We start from the raw sequence: 6,000 nt of genomic DNA, 5'->3' as shown, positions 1-6,000 counted from the left end.
TGACCGGGAGCGCTGCACTGACACTGCCGATGGGGATGCGATTCGCATAGCGGGACGCGCCCGCTTGCGGATCGCATCCCAATCCACTTACCTGTCCCGGTCCCTGGCTGTCACGTCCTGGTGCACGCGACTCCGCTCTCTAGGGCGCGCGTGCGCCAGCTCTCTAAAATTTAAAGGGCCAGTGCACCACTAATTGGTGCCTGGCCCAATCAGTGTAATTAGCTTCCACCTGCACGCCTTTATAACCTCACTTCCCCTTCCCTGCATTGCCGGATCTTGTTGCCTTGTGCCTAGTGAAAGCGTTTCCTGTGATTGCCTTACCAGTGTTTCCAGACCTTCTGCCGTTACCATTGACTATGAACCTTGCCGCCTGCCCTGACCTTCTGCTACGTCTGACCTCGCCTCTGTCTAGTCCTTCTGTCGCACGCCTTCTCAGCAGTCAGCGAGGTTGAGCCGTTACCGGTGGATACGACCTGGTTGCTACCGCCGCAGAAAGACCATCCCGCTTTGCTGCGGGCTCTGGTGAATACCAGTAGTAACTTAGAACCGGTCCACCGGTACGGTCCACGCCAATCCCTCGCTGACACAGAGGATCCACATCCAGCCTGCCGAATCCTAACAGTCAGCACTGTGATACCTTTTATCAGATTAAATGTTTAATTAATCAGCTCTGGTCTTTGATCTCTAAATATATGAGCTCAGCTTTCTGAAGGAGGCTCTGGTAAAACACGTTTCTAAGGGTTAATTTGGTGACTTGCTGGGACTTGTAGTGGATACCCAGAGGTCTGGCAGCTTTAACCCTTGCACCATCACACTCTCTCTAGCGTCTTAGCTGGACCGATAGGGTGTGATCGTGACAGTTTAAACAGTGTTTCCAAAACAGGGAGCCTCCAGCTGTAGCAAAACTACAACTCAGCTAGAGGCTCCCTGTTTGGGAAAGGTGGGTCATGTTCACATGGTGTAAAATGTGCCGATTGTCCCCGCGGAAAACACATTCCTCACATTTGAATAATTCAGCAGGCGCTAGGACCTCTTGGAAATGCACTGCCTCGTAGATGGCAATGCATTTCCGAGTGAAATCCGCAATAAGAATAGACAATTCTATTCTTTTTGTGGAGGCCAGAATCGAAAAAATTCCACCGTGTGAACAGTGCAGCAGAATCCCACTGAAATCAATGGGATTCTGCTGTAGCGGAACTCCAATGTGGAAAATTCAGGTGGAATTCCACACGAAAATTCCGCCGTGTGAACATACCTGAACAGAGGCATTATTTTTGCACCTGTAGAGCAGTTGGGAGGACCCCAGTGTGTATGTGTGTGTGTGTGTGGGGGGGGGGGGGGGTCATGTAATCATCCAACAGTGGGGGTTGCAATAGTAAACTCTTCACCTTTGAAGAAATGTTGCAGACTCAACCCTGTTGCACATACTAGAACTTGTTTTTATTGCTTCTCTCTCCCTTGACGCTCATGGAATAACACATGCAACAATTTCTTAAACAGTCTTAATGTACAGCATCTTATTTGGGAATGGGATGAGGGGTTATGTCACAATTTAAAGGTGCTGAAGGTAAGTGGTTCAGATAACATAATCTGTAGACCCTAACTAGGTTTAATAGTCCTCTATGTATGACCCTTCGGCAATCCCAAACTGCCTTACCTGGCGTAATCAACACAATCTGTTCACACTAATAAAAAGTTGGGGTTTCTAATAACAATTGATGTCTGTTCCCATCAGTGTCTACATAGTGATTTCTCCAGGAATAGGAACACTTTTAGGCTATGTTCACACTACGGAATGTCCGTATGGAAAATCTCCATGCAGAAATTACACAGACTGCGGGCACCGGCATAATATGTTGGCACTAGTACTGCTCGGGAATGCACCGTCTCATAGATGACAATGCATTCTGTGCGGATTTTGCAGAAAGAATGGACAGGTTCATTCTTTCTGCGGACACGAAAATCAGAATTTGAATACAATGGGACTCTGCTGCTACAGAATCTCCAGTGGAATTCCAATGCGGAATCCCACACGGAAATTCCGAACATGGGAACATGGCCTGATACAGTGGGGGGCATTTACTAATGTGATTCTGGCAGTTTTTTCTCATGTTTTGTGCCCAAATTGTGTTGTACGCTTCGTGCGCCAGAATTTGCGACCAAAAAAATCAAAAAAACTTGGCCAACTTTCTATCTAACTCAGAAACCTGAAAAGGGGTGTAGTAGCCTTTTTGAAAATGGGCGTGGCTGTAAAAAAGGGGGCATGTACCCAACAGTTTAAAAAAAATACCAACATATTTACTAATGTTCTCCCATAAAATGTGGTGGATTTAGGCTGAGAAAAACCCAACAGAGAAGTTGTTAAAAAAAAATAAAAGCAAAACATATGAAAAATGAGGAAATAGCATGGAAAAATACCTGTCGGGATAAAAACCTGCAAAGAAAACTACACTTCACTCTTGGAAAATCAGGGCCAGTGTCTCCACCTTGAGCTGTGAAACCAGGCATCTCCAATGGGATCTCTGTCTGTGAAGACTACCCAGAATACAGACCCAATCAGTTCTAGACATCTGTTAATGAAGTACAGAGCTGTCTGCTTCCTTGGACCCAATCTTTGAATGTCACCCACATTACAAACTAAACCAAGTCGCAGACAGTGCTCCGTAGTGCGATACTGTTTAGGCAACCAGAATAGATAAAATACAAGTGGCGCTTACCACATGGAGTTACACTCAACCAAGTGTAACTATGGAAAAGAGAGATGTTAAAGGTGCCTGCAGCTGCTCCACGTCAACTTCAAATATAAAAGCACAAATTCCTCCACCGTAGTGACGGGATTGAGAGGCGCTGGACACACAGATTGAAAGGGATCTCAACTTGAGATCCCTTTCAATCTGTGTGTCCAGCGCCTCTCAATCTCGTCGCTAAAGTGAAGGAATTTGTGCTTTTATACCCACATTACAAGGCAGAGTCTGCACTGAACATGTCATCTCCCCCCTGTCCTTCAGTTCTCCCATTTAGAGGACATTCTGCCCTGGCACTGCAGCACAGAGGGTGTTATTGCTCTGCTACTTCTACTCTCTCAAGGTACTGCTCACACTTTGCTCTCTCCAAAATGAGACTTTTGTATGGACCTTCCTGCTCCCTCTAGTGGTATATAATATATTTATGCCATGATGATTCTCATGAAGTAAACAGGGCTCCCATGAAAGCAGCTTTTATCCTAACAAAATGTATAGCATTGCAAAGCAGAAGACAGGTGCCCAAATCATTACATCTCATATTACTGAAGAAGAAAATAATTTGATGGGCGAAATGTAAAGTAAATGTGATCTTATACCACCACTGTGGCTAATAATCTGCTATGAAATATTAAAACAGAAGTCAAGGAAGAAGATAATTCAGATTTGCTGGACAGAAGACAAAAGTGCTTATTGCAGGAAATAGAATATATCTCATATGGTATTTACAAACATCAGAAATTCTGGGGAATAATGCAGAATTGCGGCCAAATAATGCAGAATTTCCATGTGGAAATTCTGGGGTGTGAACATAGCCTAATAGTTCAATTTCTACTAAGAAAAAAATATAATGTATGTATGCTAATAATACATTTTATCATATGCTATTATTATATTCATCTTAGTCTCAAATTTATTACGTAAAGGAATATTAATTTCAATTCACTAGGATGAATAAAATTAACATTTTAGTAATTTTTACAGCCCATATTTATCATATGCTACCCAGCATTGCTTGGTTTTCCTACCTAGTCCTTGTGGGAAAGGAAAAGCAAAATAGGAGGAAGCTCTTGTGCTCATATCCCGTCCTTATATCCTGACCCCATATCCCCTCCATATATCCCAACCTCATATCCTGTCATCATATTTTGTCCTTATATCCAGTCCTCATATCCTGTCCTCATATCCCAACCTCATATCCCGTCCTCATATCCTGATCTCATATGCCAACCTCAAATTCTGTCCTCATATCCTATCCTTATATCCAGTCCTCATATCCCGCCCTCATATCACATCCTCATATCCCGTCCTTAGGTGGGACAGAGTTGTGATCAAGAGATTGTAGGTTAAAAATAAGAAAGGGGCATGGCTTTGTGGGAGTGCGCATGACTTGCAAGCTGGACATATGCATGAAAAGGGTAAATAATAAAAGGGATGTGGCTAAAATTGCAGGTATGGCTTCGTAAGATCGGGCATGCGGGAGTAGTGTGGCTTGCAAGCCAGACTGATGCACTCACCAGGAGATGCAGAGTGGAGCTTATGGCATAAGGTACTGGAAGTCCTATATACTTGTGATGTAGATTTTATCAGTGCTCTTGTAGCTATATTACTCCTGGCCAAATCCGTATACAGAATCTATATACCGAAGTATAGAGAAGTGAATCAAACGGAGCCATTGTCAGTTTCAAATGCTTCTGTGTTCTGTGTGCTCATAACACTGAGCTTTATTTCAAATCCTTCAAGCTTATATCACCTTTGTCATTACCATAAGTTCCCACCCTCACTAGTGGGATGTTCTAGCATATAGGGAGTGAGCAAATAGCATGGGGGATGGGCATTGTCCTCTTGGCCATCAACTTCCTCTACACGATGGTGGGGGCAAGATGGGAGAGAGCATATGGGGGAGGGGTTGCTCCTAAATGAACATTTTACATGAAAAAACATAGATACATCTATTACATTTTCATGGGACTTAGAACAAAGACCCCATGCTTCACATAAGGGGCAGGTTAGGGTTAATTTAACTATTTTATATTTTTATGTGACATATACGTAGTATGTGTACCAAGTAGGGATGTCCCGATACCATTTTTTTAAGACCGAGTGTGAGTACCGATACTTTAATTCTAGTACTCGCCGATACCAAGTATGAGTACTTATATTTTAAAGGGAATCTGACACCAGGGTGACCTGGTTTCTGGCGCTGTTTACCGTGCTGATATGTGGGTCCTTGTTGTGTACAATGGAGGCGGCTGCTGTAGTATGAGCCAAGACTTCTCTCTTCTCCATTGGACAGAACAGGGAATTTGCATTGGCGAGCATGGTGAGCAGCGGTAGAAACCGGGTTACCTGCACTATCTACATATAAATTCAAGTTAGTGCAGGTGACTCTGCTGTAAGATTGCCTTTAATAGTAGGTAGTATCCCCTAGCAGCCCCCTTGTAGACAGCAGCCCCCCTGTAGACATAAGTAGCAGCCCCCCCCTGTAGACCACAGCCCCCCTTTAGACAGTGGGCCCCCATTTAAACAGCAGCAGGGTCCCCCCTTTAGACAGCAGCAGGGTCCCCCCTTTAGACAGCAGCAGGGCCCCCCCTTTAGACAGCTGCAGGGCCCTCCCTTTAGACAGCAGCACAGCAGCAGAAGCCCCCCCTTTAGACAGCAGCAGGGGCCCCCCTTTAGACAGCAGCAGGGGCCCCCTTTTAGACAGCAGCAGGGGCCCCCCCTTTAGACAGCAGCAGGGGCCGCCCCTTTAGACAGCAGCAGGGGCCCGCCCCCCTTTAGACAGCAGCAGGGCCCCCCTTTAACAGCAGCAGGGCCCCCTTTTAGACAGCAGCAGGGGCCCCCCTTTTAGACAGCAGCAGGGCCCCCTTTAGACAGCAGCAGGGGCCCCCCTTTAGACAGCAGCAGGGGCCCCCATTTAAACAGCAGCAGGGCCCCCCGTTTAAACAGCAGCAGCCCCCCCATTTAAACAGCAGCAGGCCCCCCCCCCAGTAGACATTAGTAGAAGCCCCCCTCCTTGCAGGCAGCTCACCTACTCTGTCGGGTGCTGCCGCTCCACTGTCCCGTTCTCTTGTCCTCCGGTCCGCATCATGTCGTCCTATGGAGAAGCATGTGACATATACGTCACTCCACTTCCTCCGTAGCATTACGCCGGGCGCAGGGGAGGAGGCGGAGTGACGTATAAGTCACATGCTCCTCCATAGGACGACATGATGCGGCCCGGAGGACGGAAGAACGGGACAGTGGAACGACAGCAGGT

The sequence above is a fragment of the Hyla sarda genome, chromosome 1 (genome assembly GCF_029499605.1).
Source record: "Hyla sarda isolate aHylSar1 chromosome 1, aHylSar1.hap1, whole genome shotgun sequence".
Lineage (NCBI taxonomy): Eukaryota > Metazoa > Chordata > Amphibia > Anura > Hylidae > Hyla > Hyla sarda.
The sequence above is the reverse complement of the archived record's forward strand: the minus strand, read 5'-3'. Positions refer to the sequence as shown.